We start from the raw sequence: 14,645 nt of genomic DNA, 5'->3' as shown, positions 1-14,645 counted from the left end.
GGGATAAAAAGAAAAAAGGCAGAGCAATCAATGTGGTAATACCTACCTAGGAAAGCAGAATGGAAGAAACTGAAGATGGGCGGGGGCCCCAAACTGAAGACAGGCGGGGGCCCCAAACTGAAGACAGGCGGGGCCCCAACAAACAGCTGAGCTTGCGTGGCAAGGTGCTCCACAACTACATCAGTTGGAAGAAGCTCACAAAAACCGGGAGCCAAACAAGATTTGTTTAAAATTCAAAATCTGAAGCACCAGATAGAGAGGGGGTTGAAACAGAAGAAATGCAAAAGACATTGAGGTTTGTAAGACATAAATCTTTTGAACAAGCTAATAAACCCATAAAAATCTTGGCAAGTAATTTTAAAAAGGAGTCAGAGAAAAGAACAATATTGGCCATTTTAAAAAATAATCAACTGATGAACAAAGAAGACATTCAAGAGACTTTCAGAATTTACTATTCAGAACTTTATCAAAATAATGATACTGCCCAGATAGACCTTGACTCCTATTTAGTCAGCCACTCTAAATGGGTTTTTGGAGGAGGATCGTCAAACTCTAAACCAGAACGTTTCGACTCAAGTGATTACTGATGCTTTCAGGAAGTTAAAATTAGACAAATCACCCAGTCCAGATGGACTAACCACTGGTTATTACAAAGCGTTAGAACACATTTTGACCCCCCCCCCCATTTGCAAAAAGTTCTCAGTGATTTACTCCAAGAAGGTAATGTTCCAGAATCGTGGAAAGAAGCCCACATTTCACTAATACTGAAAGATGACCAGGACAGATGTTCTCCATGAGCATATAGACCAATTTCATTATTGAATGGAGACTATAAAATTTTATCATTAATTTTAACTGAAAGACTAAACAGATGTATTCTGAAGATCATACATCCAGATCAAACAGGGTTTATACCAAAAAGGCAGTTGAAAGGCAATGTCAGGGTGGTTTTGGCAGCAATTAATTGTATTAAAACAATGAAAGAGAAAGCGGCAATATTGTTTTTAGATGCCGAGAAGGCCTTTGATAATGTTTCTTGGAACTTTCTTCTTAAAATACTTCAAGATAGATTGTGGTAAACAATTCTTAACAACGGTGAAGGCCATATACACATTAGGGCTGTCAATTCTGTTCGGTCCGAACTGAAAATCAACCGAATTTCCCCTGATTCGGTGATTTTCAGTTCGGACGGATCCGAACTCAAATCTGGCGGGCAACTGGGGCCCCCGAATTCAGCGAGTTCGGGAGTTCGCGAATAAATTTGGCCAATTCGCCCCCCCTTCACGGGAGCCCGCTGAAAGGCGCGGGCTGCCCTTTAAACTGATCTGCGCCTCCCAGCTGGGAGGCTCAGATCAGTTTAAAGGGCAGCCCGCCTCCCTTCAGCGGGCTCCCCTGAAGGGAGGCGGGCTGTCATTCAAACTCATCTGTGCCTCCCGGCCGGGAGGCACAGATGAGTTTAAATGACAGCCCCCCCCTTCACGGGAGCCCGCTGAAGGGAGGCGGGCTGTCATTCAAACTCATCTGTGCCTCCCGGCCGGGAGGCACAGATGAGTTTAAATGACAGCCCCCCCCCTTCACGGGAGCCCGCTGAAGGGAGGCGGGCTGTCATTCAAACTCATCTGTGCCTCCCGGCCGGGAGGCACAGATGAGTTTAAACGACAGCCCCCCCCTTCACGGGAGCCCGCTGAAGGGAGGCGGGCTGTCATTCAAACTCATCTGTGCCTCCCGGCCGGGAGGCACAAATGAGTTTAAATGACAGCCCCCCCCTTCACGGAAGCCCGCTGAAGGGAGGCGGGCTGTCATTCAAACTCATCTGTGCCTCCCGGCCGGGAGGCACAGATGAGTTTAAATGACAGCCCCCCCCCTTCACGGGAGCCCGCTGAAGGGAGGCGGGCTGTCATTCAAACTCATCTGTGCCTCCCGGCCGGGAGGCACAGATGAGTTTAAATGACAGCCCCCCCTCTTCACGGGAGCCCGCTGAAGGGAGGCGGGCTGTCATTCAAACTCATCTGTGCCTCCCGGCCGGGAGGCACAGATGAGTTTAAATGACAGCCCCCCCCTTCACGGGAGCCCGCTGAAGGGAGGCGGGCTGTCATTCAAACTCATTTGTGCCTCCCGGCCGGGAGGCTCAGATGAGTTTAAATGACAGCCCCCCCCTTCATGGGAGCCCGCTGAAGGGAGGCGGGCTGTCATTCAAACTCATCTGTGCCTCCCGGCCGGGAGATCAGTTTAAAGGGCCCCCGCGCGCCTTCAGGGAATCCCTGAAGGCGCGCTTCGGCCGAATTTTCCCCCGAACTCCAGATCCCCCCGAATTACCGGGGATCCGAAGCGGGGGAGTTCGGACTTCGGCACGTACCGACCCCACAAGGGTCAAATTCGGCCGAATCCGAACTGTACCGAATTTTTTTTTTGACAGCCCTTACACAGCATGTGAGACTGTTGATTAATGGGATGTTAACTGATCAGTTTAAAATGGAAAAAGGTACAAGGCAAGGTTTTCCATTATCACCACAGTTGTTTAATTTAGCGATGGAAGTGCTTCCTAATAAGATCAGATCAAATTCAAAAATTAAAGGATTAAAATATGAAGATCAACAATACAAAATTAGAAGTTATGCAGATGATGTGCTAATATGTCAGAATCCAAAGATGTCAATGATGGAGATAAAATGACAGATGGACACATTCAACTATTATTCTGGATATAAATTGAACAAATCCAAAACAAATCTGATTTTATATATTACCTCCAGTGAAGAAAGATTTGAAATCCAAAATATAATGCAATGTTCTATCCCGAAGAAAAGTGTTAAATATCTAGGAATAAAAATTCCCATTGGATCTGATGCATTATTTGACTTCAACTATAAAGCTTTATGGAGAAGGATCAAAGAAGACCTTGAAAGGTGGAGTAGACTGCAAATTTCATGGCTGGATCGAATAGCAACTATCAAAATGAATGTTCTACCGAGACTCAATTTTTTGTTTTAAACACTGCCAATAGGTATACGTTCATCTACAATGAATAAATGGCAATCATGTATTAATAAATTTGTGTGGAAAGGCAAAAAACCAAAAATCAGATTCACTGTCCTACAAGATGAGAAAAGCAGAAAAGGGTTGGCTTTACCAAACTTGAAACTCTATCATCAAGCTGCAACTTTGATAGCATTAACAGAATGGATTTTACATCCAGAAGACTGGAAGATCAGACTTGAAAAGGCCGGGTTGGGGCAAGGATTTCACTATTGGTTGTGGTCTAAGTAGCCAATGACAATCTCTAAAAAGGAACACAACTCAGTTACTAAAAGTGTGGAACTCATTGAGAGAGACTCTTAGCCCTTATCCTCCTGGTATGATGTCACCAACAGAGGCATATTTGGATTATGCAGGCAGAATTAAAAATGATTATCTAACTTATAATGATCTGATTAAAAAAGATGGGCTACGAGCTAATATGAACTTCTTGTACTGAGCAGCCAGAATGGCGCATTGAATTTGAAAACTACATTTCTAGGTAAAAACCTTTTATATTTTTGTGTGTTTGCTATGTACTTTTGATACACATTTAGTCTGTTACAAAAATAGGCGATGTTTATTAAGGTTTCTTCCTTTTGAAATTAATCAGGCTGATGAAGCCACCTAGTGGTGAAAATGATGAATGGCAATCCAGAGACTCATTTCCATTCTATTCCTGTCTTGTCAGCACTGCCTGACTGTTGTTAGATGTTCAATTATTTCCATCAGCTGTGTCTGGCTTTGATCTGCAAAGACATCCTTAACTCTCCAGCCTAGTGGCTCCTTGTTGTGAAGGCAAAGAAGATACAGATAAAGACTTATGTATTCACCAAGGACTTACTTCATACCTTTGAAGACTCTTTGGATATTCTACTAGAAGGTTTTTTGAAGAGTATTTTTTGTTCATGTTGAATTTTGCTGTATGTTTTGTATATATTTTATGTTTGTTGTTTATTACAATGCTTGAAGTTGTGCTGAGAGCAACTTAAAGGATTTTGCCATAATTTCTAGTTCCTCCTCCTCCTCTTCAAATTCTTCTTCTATTGTTTAGAAGATTTGCTGTGTTTGCCTCTCTTTCCACTCATAAGGCAATTTCTGTTTCTCCTCCTCCTTAGTTGCATATGTTTATACACTTTTTCCATATAACATTCCCCTTACAATATTATACAGCACACAATTAGGCTTATTGCATACAGTAACCAACATTCAACGAATTAAAAAGGCAGATCAAGAAGATTACTTAAAATCCTGGGTGAAGGGGTGCAGAGTCTTTAGCCGATTTTAAAAAGTTCCATTCATTCAGAATCGGATTAGTTAACGAAAGGAGTTCATGTAACTTACTCGGATGTTGGAAATCGGGGTTCTCTGTTATTAGCTTGTTCAATGTTCGGTGAAAGAAAGAGGAGATTGCAGCCTATTGCCATGAGACGTTCTTGACGGTGGAATTCCTCCTCGGCTGGCGGGACTTCAACCGACCCTCCTCCACATCAAGTAGCTCTTGTGGGAGTGGGGGTGGGAGTCAAACCGCTCTTCTTCGGCAGCAGGGGGTTGCCTGCATTCCGATCCACTATTTAGAATCAGAGTCGGGGCTTTGAATGGGGGCCCCGGTTCAGAAAACCTCTTGGTTCCCTCGAGAGATCTCGGGGGACATCTTGCTGGGATCAGCTCTCTACCAGAAGTGCCTCCATCTAAGCAGAATTTTTTTTATAATAATTTTATTGGTTTTTATAATACAAATTTTCCATGATAGTAAACAACAATAAAAGCAATATGAAATTCAAAATTCTAACTCTATGTTGTTATGGTTTCTTGAATTCATAACAAAAAAAAACAAAGGAAAATTTATGACTTCCCCATCACCTCTCTCCGCCTCTTAATAAAGTATTCATCCCATCGTAATTGGTCTGATCTTAACTATCATAAATTCATTTAACTTTCATAAAACATCTTCTATTAATATAAATGATTATAACTCTTAATATTAATTGTGTCCTCTAGATCAGATTAATAAGTATTCTTCCATTTCCCCCAGTTTTAATTCATATTCACAATATTTCATCCAATCCTCCCATTCCCCTAAAAATCGAACATTGTCTTTTTCATTTAAAATAGCTGTAAGTTTTGCCATTTCCACCAATTCAAACATTTTCCCAATCCAGTCTTTTTTCTCAGGAATTTCTGCCCCTTTCCATTTTGCTGCATAAAGCAGTCTCACAGCTGTTGTAGCATAGATCAAAAAAGTTCTTTGTATTAGCAAATCGTCAGGTATCATACTTAATAGCATCATTTCTGGTGTTTTGGGTATATTTTTTTGTACTATTAATCTCAATTCGTTGTATATCATATCCCAAAAATCTTTAGCTTTATCACAAGTCCACCACATATGATAAAAGGAACCAATTTCCTTATTACATTTCCAACACTTAGGGGATGTCACTTTATATATCTTTGCAATCTTCTTAGGTGTTAAATGCCATCTATACATCATTTTATAAATGTTTTCTCGAATTGATTGTGCATTTATTCCTTTCAAATCTTTTGACCATAGTCTTTCCCATTTATTTAAGGCAATATCATGTCCATGTTTTGAGCCCAGTCAATCATAGTTGGTTTAATTGTCTCCTGCTCACAATATATTGTTAAAAGTAGATTATACATTTTCGAGATCAGTTTCAAATTGTTATCTAATAACATCTTGTGGAAAGGGGACTTTTCTTTAGAAAATCCATTTTTCATATCTTGTACAAAAACTGATTTAATCTGACAATATTGCAACCATTGTAGATCCTCTTTAAAAAATTGAAATTCCTTTAATGAGCATTTTTCCCCCTCCCATTTAATTAATTCCTGGTAGATTATAAATTTGTCCGGTCTAAGTGGACGTAGTGTTAACATTTCTTGCTGTGAAATCCACATCGGTGTTGCTGGTTCCAAAATATGTTTATATTTCATCCAAATATGCAATAAAGAGGACCTGATTATATGATTCCTAAATGATGCTTGTATCTTGATTTTGTCATACCATAAATAGCCATGCCATCCACTAATATTATTAAAGCCTTCAAGCTCCAGTAAACGTGTATTTGATAAGGTTATCCAGTCTTTTAGCAATGTTAAGGCTACCGCTTCAGCGTAAAGTTGAAAGTTTGGTAATGCTGAACCTCCTCTGACTTTAAGGTCCACCAAATATTTATAAGCAATCCTCGGTTTTTTCCCTTGCCAGATGAAGTTTAAAATGTCCTTCCTCCAAATGTCAAAGTATTTAACATGTGATATTATAGGCAAGTTTTGGAATAAGAAGAGCATCCTTGGTAACACATTCATTTGAATTATTGAAATACGTCCCAGTAGTGACAACTTTTTATTTGACCAAATGATCATATCAGTTTTTATTTTACCCCATAGTTTAAAGTAGTTGTTAATTAACAATTCTTTGTTCTTCGCTGAGATCCAGATTCCCAAATATTTAACTTTGTTGGCCTTCTCCCAACCTGTGAACGAGATGAATTCCTGTTGCTCTATTTCTGGTAAATTCTTGAATATTGTCTTTGTTTTTTCTTGATTAACTTTAAATCCCGATATCTCCCCAAAGTCGTCCAGCGTTTCTTGTAGTATCTTCATTGATTGTGTTGGGTTTTCTAGAATTAACAGGAGGTCATCCGCGAAAGCTCTCAATTTAAATTCATGTTTTTTAATTTTTAGACCGCGAATGTCCTCCATACTCCTTAATTTACAACATAATGTTTCCAACACCAACAAAAAAAATAACGGAGACAAAGGACAGCCTTGTCTAGTTCCTTTCTTAATTTGACAATTTTCCGACATTGATTCATTCACCAAAATTTTCGCTTGTTGGGATGTGTAAATAGCCGATATACCTTTCAAAAAACGGTCTCCAAAATTTAATTTTTCCAATGTTTTTTCCATAAAATCCCATGAGACCATATCAAAGGCTTTTTCCGCATCCAAAAATACAAAGGCGGCTGATCGTTGAATATTCTGATCATAATATTCTAATGAGTCCAATAAGATTCTTATATTGTCTTTAATTTGCCTTCCTGGAACAAAGCCCGCCTGATCTTCATGTATAAGGTCTTTAATAAATTTTCTTATCCTATTCGATAAGACCGAGGCATAAATCTTATAGTCCACATTTAACAACGAAATAGGTCTATAGTTTGATGTTTTTTCTGGATCTCTTCCTTCCTTGGGTATCAACGATATGTATGCATGCGACCAAGTCTCTGGGGCTACTCCCTTATCCAAAATTGTATTGCAAAGTGATACAAAAAAGTCTGCTAAGTTGTCACTAAATGTTCTATAAAATAGTGCAGTAATTCCATCTGGTCCAGGTGTCTTGTCCGGTTTTTGTTTCATTATTGCTTCTTGTATTTCTTCCCTTGTAATTGGAGCATCTATCCATTCTCGTTGGTCTATTGAAAGAATATTCATCTGTATTGAACTTAAAAACTTATCTATTTTCTGTTTTGAAATATTTTCTTTCTGATACAGCTTAGTGTAAAATGAAACAAATTCTTTTTGTATATCTGTAGTTGAATGAACTGGTCCTTTAACAGTTTGAATTTTTGTTATAATCTTCTTCTGAAATGAGTCTTTCAGTTGTGTTGCTAAAAATTTCCCAGGTTTATTAGCATGTTCAAAATATTTTTGTTTGGCAAATTTTAAGTTTTTGTTCATTTCCTCCATTATAACCAAATTTAATTGGTGTTTAGATACAGAAATCTTCATTTGTATTTCATTTTTCTCTTCTTCTTGTGACGCCATAACAAGTTTTTGTTCCAAATTTTGTAAATCCCAAAGTATATTATTGGTAAATTGTAATTGAGTTTTCCTCCACGCTGCATGTTTCTGTATCATAAATCCTCTTAGAACTGCTTTAAATGCATCCCACACTATATTCAGCGTAGTTTCTCCATTAAGATTAACTTCAAAAAAGTCTTTAATCAAATCATATAATTCTTTTTGAATCTTATTTTCCTTTAAAAGTTTATCATTCAATCGCCATCTAAATGCTTGTTTATTGTTCCACTCAAATGTAACCGGATTGTGATCAGAAAAAGTTCTTGGTAAAATATGTATTTTACGTAGTTGCGTAAAAATTGATTTACTAGCCCAAATCATGTCTATTCTGGAGTGTGAGTCATGTCTCGCTGAATAAAAGGTATATTCTTTGGCTGTAGTGTTCATTGTTCTCCAGATGTCTTGTAGTTCCAATTCTGTAGCCATGGTGAAGAAGGTTTTAGGTAAACATCCTTCATTTTCGTCTTTTGCTTTTGATTTTTTATCCAAAGTTGGGAGAATAACGCCATTTAGGTCACCCATCAATAGAATCTGGTCACTGGCATACTGAGAGATCAGTTCATGCAGTTGTCCATAAAATTTTGTTTTTCCTTCATTGGGAGCATATATTCCTACCACAATCGTCTTTTGCCCCAATATTTTGGTTTTTATAATTACAATTCTCCCTTCATTGTCTTTATATAGTAATTCAGGACTGAGGCTAGAATGAGCATATATTACTACTCCCTTAGTTTTTGTTTTGGCCGATGCCAAATATTTTTTTTGGTTTTTTGCTATATGAGTCTCTTGTAAACAAATTAGGGAGTATTTGTATTTCTGTAGATATTTGAAAATTCTAGCCCTTTTAGTTTTTTCATTCAAACCGTTCACATTCCAAGAAATTACTTTTGCCATGGTACAATGATTATTGAAGCAAAATATGCAATCTATAATTTAGTTCCTCCTGCTGCTCCCTGTGATTCTTCTTCTTGTTGTTGTTCTCCTTCCTCTTCCTTTTGATCCCCAGTTAATCCTTTAAGATCTGATTTATATTTCCTCAGAAATTTTCCCACATCTGCTGTAGATGTAATTGTCATTTTCATTTCTTTGTAGGTAAAAGCCAAGCCTTGTGGCATAATCCAGCGATATTTGATACCATTAGCTTTCAAAACAGACACAAATTCTTTGTAATTATTCCTCTGTGAGAGTAGATGTCTTGGTATGTCCTTTAATAAAATTAGAGGAGTGTCTCCTGCTGACACCGGGTTGTCATAATGCATCTTCATGATCTTATCCTTAATCCTAGTGTCATAGAACACTATCATCAGGTCTCTTGGCTTAGACCTTTTCATTCTAGCAGGTAATGGTATTCTGTATACTCTGTTAATAGCTTGGTTCAATTCTTGTTCGTCCATTTGAAACAGGTAGGCCAGATTTGGAACTGCAGTTTCTTTGTTATCTCCCATCATATCTGGAAAATTGTGCAGACGAAGGTTGGTCTCTCTCACTCTCATCTCCATCATGGCTATTTGATCTTTTACAGCTGTCTGATTTAATTGTATTGTTTCAATCTGTTTTTCTTGGCTTGCTAATTTTTTCTTTGTATCCTTATGCTCTTCCATCACTTTCTTTATTGATGAGTCCATTGCTTGCATATCTGACTGCATAGTGCTCATTTGAGTTTTTACTTCTTTAAGGTCTCCTGTTACCACATCCAATTTGTGGTTAATAGCTTGAGATGCTTGGCCAAGATTTGTCATCATAGAAGTTAGCTGTGCCATCTGTGTAGACATCTGTTCAAACTGCTTGGTTGTTGCCTCTGTTTGTTTGGCTAACATATCCTGTAATTTCTTATCCATAGCTGAAACTTGTGCTGACTCCTTCAGTTTAGTATAGGCAGGGCTATGCAGTGACCAGAACGGGGCCGAGTTCCAGACATTTACATTGGAAAAAAGCTGGTAAAAGTCATGTCCTCAGACAGGGCCCTCCAAATGGTGATTAATAGAGGGTAATTCAATGATCAGCTTAATAATTTTTTCGGGTTGAAAAGAGCCAAATTTGGCTTTAAAACAGCTTAATAAAGTTTTGAAATACCAGCGAGTTTTATTGGACGCTCTAGGTCGGATCTACCAGGAAATATTCCGGAAGTTGAATTTGCCGTGGACCTTCTACCGCCTCATCTCGATGGTTGTTTCCTTCAGGAATTGTTTCTGTGTTACTCAAGTGCGACGCGTATCCGGTCCTACGACTTGTTTCCTGTTGTTGTGACTCAGATGATAGAGAGGGTGGTATGGAGGGGCTTCCGGTCTGATGAATCCCTTGCTGCTAACGTGGCAGGAAATTCTTTTTCACCAGAGAATCAGGAAGAAATTCACCCTCCCCTTCCCTCAAAGTTGCTTCTCATTGGTGGAGACTTTAGTCCATCATCTAAGCGTCCTTCCAACTCTTTGTTTTGATTTAAGCTGATCTATTTGATAAGGCTCCTGCCGCTAATCCTGATGGAATTTACGAATCAAACTTTCCCGATTGAAATAAGGGAGGAGCAGAGGTACTGGGAATATCTTCATCTACCCCCCGGTTATTCGGTAATGCCAGTAAAAGACGAAGGGTTCTTTGTACTCACTTAGGCATCGAGAGGTGAGGTTCTTTTCTTAAAATAGTCCTTATGTTGGTATTAAGGTGGTGGAGGGTAGAGCCTTATGCCAAAGTTGCGTTTTGGCGATTCCTTTCCCTAATTGCCCTCGCAGGACCGGCGTCCAAAGCTCTGGGGGACTTATAAAAGCTCCCTCAGAGTCTTTGGGAGGTCAAACTGCGTTTGCGGGCTGCAGGGAATTCCTGCTGTCCGACCCACTTGCAAGGGTCGGATTGGGGTGCATATATCACCCCTAAATTAGCGCAAACTTGGATTTCCCCCAGGACAACCTGAGGGAACGTCGTACACGTCCCAGCGCACCACCGGAAGCCTCCATCTAAGCAGATTTTAACCATAAAGATGCAATAGCAGGAAAAGACGATGAGGTGTCAGACTTTTCAAAAACGGAAAAAGAAAATCTTTGGTATTTGCCTTTTGAAGTACTCTGTCTAAACAACAAAAAAAGAGCCTTGCTTCTCCCCTGCCGGACTTGGGCCACGACCCAAATACAAGCCACCATGCTCCAGAAAAAGGGAATGCTGCCTGCCTTCATGCAGAATTGTCCTTACAGGAGCATAAGGGAGCGCTTGCACGCTGGTTTCTCAAGCCGGCCCCAAACTGCTCCCCTTGTTGAATTTAAAGTGTGGTGTGGCTTCCCTTCTAAGAAAATGGCAGAGAGGGTTTTGGTTTTTTAAACTCATCTTTGCCTCTCCCCAAACAGGATGGCAAGTTGCTTTTAAAGGGGATTTTACTGGACTGAGCTATTTGCAATAGAATCAATGTCAAGATAAAGAGTTCTTACATTTAACTGAAGACAGGTTGTGCGTGTTGTTGTTGAAGGTTCTTTGCTTTGCCCCGTTATAATTCTTAAAGTGAAAATGGAGTAAAGTCTCTATGCCACCCATTGGATCTTTCCATTCAAATCCAAACATGACAATGGACATAAACACTGACACAGACAACCCAAAAAAACTAAAGGACAAAAAAACAGAGGAGATCAGATCTGGCTGTAGTTTTCCCTTTTGAAAAAACTCCAGATCCTGGTGAAGCCCCACCAGGACTCAGCTGGCGAACCAAGCTCTCAGAAATGCGGGGTGGGGGTGGGGTGGAAACCAATTTCTTACCCTCTCAATTCTAATCCAAGGATTAAAACTCCAAAAGAAAGAGACAAGGCAAATGTGAAAAAATCATGTCAGTTGTTCCTCCATTCCAACCCGGAAGTCGAGATGCAGCTTTTAAAAAATCATTCTGGAAAAGAAAGCATAAGTTACAGTGGATTGGATAATACATAATTATATTTTAACAAGATAAAATCTTTTCTAAGGTATTACATAAATACGAGGTTTACAAATAAAAATATATCAGGGTGCAATTTTAATACATGTAAAATTTAATAATTACAAGTTGAATGCCTATGTGCATTTTGGATGGGAGTGTTAATATTTTCTCATAAAGTAAATATTCAATCACAATCAGATCAGATTCTACACAACTAATAAGAAAGAAGCTTGTGCAAGTTTTGGTTCATGGCACACATCCATTGCTTTATTTCCCATCGCTTGATTGCTCAGCACTTCATTGCTGAATGGATGGGTGAATGGATTCAGAACTGAAAAGTGTTTTGATTCTTTCTGACTTATTCACACATGCAGGTCTCCAAATGCTGATTCAATTAGTGATGCAGAGGTGGTCTTAATGATTCTGGGGCCCTGGCCAAAATTCAAGGATGGGCTCCAGAATCACTGGTGGGGTCATGCCCCCACCCCTGCTGCATAGCTGAAGGCATTGGGGAGGACTGCATTCTGAGAGCTGCTTCCTCTTTTCCCCAGCCCCCCAACCAGTGCTGCAGGCTTGGTGGGCTGGAGAAGGAGACATGCTCACTGGGTTCCACTCATTGGCTCCACACCTTACTGTGAGCTGCAGCTCCGCCAAAGCAGGGTGCCTTTTGGAGGTGGTGGTAACAGCAAAGAGCTGGATTCAGGCTGTTCACTTGGGAAGCTGGTTCCTCTTCCTCCCCCCAGACACCCCATCATGGTGACTTCTGGCCTGGGCAGCCAGTTTGCTCACCCCACACTATGGTGCCTGCTGGCCCAGAAGACTAGCTCACTCCATTGCTTGAGTAAAGACTCTGTAAAGAATAGTGGGGGTGGATGAGGCAGCTGGCTGCAGGGTCATGCCCCCCCCACGTGGTGCCTTGGGCAGCTGTCCAGATGCCCCATTCCTAAGACTGTCCCTGCAGTGATGAGCTAACTTTATCAAACAATTGTGTCTCATCGTACAATTCTTTGTATGTGTAAGTCCCACTGAACTAAATTTCTTCCAAGACTAGATATGTTCCAGATCAGTCCATTTGGCATATTGCCGTCTGAGAGTTATGAACCATAGAATGGGCAGGCTGTTATTACTTTTATGTTTTGCTTCCTAATGTCCACTGAGCTTGCTGCCCTACTTGCCCTGTCCACCGTCACTATAGAAGTAGAGAGAATGGAAGCTGCATCCTCAAAAACATTGGGGTAAGCCTGAACAACTGCACGAGATTCTCGCTTTGGCAGATAAAAATGTGAACCTTCCCTGTTTTTCCTGTCTTTTTGCTAGCAAACACTTGTGCCATTACTGAAAAGAACAACTTGAGACCTGGCTCAATTTATCTCAGGGAACAGGCCCACCTGAGTGTCTGATTTCTTAAGGATACTCCAGTGCTAAACTACAACATCACTCAACGTCAGCCATTGCTTACCTCTATTTCATTCTTCATCTAATGCGACTGTGATTTGGCAGATTTTCTTGAGTTCATCTGCAGGGTTAAATAGAATGGTAATGTTACAGTGTAGACATTAGCAAACATTTCCATCATCTTGGCATGCTTGGGCATGTAGATGTTTTTTTTTTTGGGGGGGGGGGGTGAAGTAGGTAAAATAACTTCACAGCTGACAGCTGAGGGGGAAAGATGTGTATAAAAGACATCTGTATAACAGGTCCAGAAATTGTGAATTTCATTGCCTGAACATTTTCTATGGTCATTCTTTCTAGCATAATTCCTGAGTTCTGAAAACACCATGGAGCTGAACAGTTACCAAGGAGTGACTTACCACTGCAGGTGCATAACCACCTGGTGAATTGGTCATTTGCACTGTTAATCCAAATAGTGAGGATATCACATTTCTGCATGAGGCAAAGCAGAAGAGGAGTCAAGTCCTCTTTGCTGTTTGTTTGTTTGGTTGGATGAATCCACATGGGCAATCGAACTACTTTCATGCTGGAGTAGTATTTCTGCCTGTATTATTTTGCCCTGTATGAACAAAAACCTTTGTTCCACATTAGGTGAATTTTTTTTTTTTTTTTTGCCTACAGCTACCCCAGACAACCTGCTTGCCAAGAATAGATTTGAAGTCTGTCACCTAGGAGAAAAATGTTGAAACCAGCCAGGACATTAAGATTAAGACACAGGAAGGGGCAGGATTTAGCTTCCCTTGCCCATTTGCTCCATATATTGTTTAAAATAACTTGTGCCACTTGTGGATCCGATAAAAGGGGAAGTTGTTGCTCACATGTCACTATTTGCCTACTCTGCAAGAAAGAATGTTTAATTGTTAGAGTATACCATCCTCCAAGAATGCCATCACAATTGGGTATAAAACAAACAAAAAAGTTTGCAGCCTGAAATGTTTCATGGGATCTTAGTAGACCAAACACTGAGCATGAGTCAGCAGTGTGATGCAGTAACTAAAAAGGCAAATGCAATCTTGGACTGTGACAACAGAGGTATACTGTCCAGATCACGCAAACTGATGGTATCGCTTTACTCTGCTCTGGTTAGACCTCACCTAGAGTACTGAGTTCAGTTTTGGGCAACACAATTTAAGAAAGATGTAGACAAGCTGGAACGTGTCCAGAGGAGGGCAACAAAGATAATGAGGGGTCTTGAGAACAAGTCCTATGAGGAAAGGTTGAAGGAGCTGGGTATGTTTAGCCTGAAGAGGAGAAGAGTGAGAGGGGATATGATAAATGTCTTCAAGTACTTGAAGGGCTGTCATAAAGAGGATGGTGTCAAGTTGTTTTCTGTCGAGTTGTTTTCTGTTGCCCGAGAAAGTTGGACCAGAACCAATTGGTTGAAATTATATCAAAGAGTTTCCATCTAGACATAAGGAAGAATTTTAAAACAGAGTGGTTCCTCAGTGGAACAGGCTTCCTTGGG

Source organism: Euleptes europaea, chromosome 5, assembly GCF_029931775.1.
Source record: "Euleptes europaea isolate rEulEur1 chromosome 5, rEulEur1.hap1, whole genome shotgun sequence".
Classification (NCBI taxonomy): Eukaryota; Metazoa; Chordata; class Lepidosauria; order Squamata; family Sphaerodactylidae; genus Euleptes; species Euleptes europaea.
The sequence above is the reverse complement of the archived record's forward strand: the minus strand, read 5'-3'. Positions refer to the sequence as shown.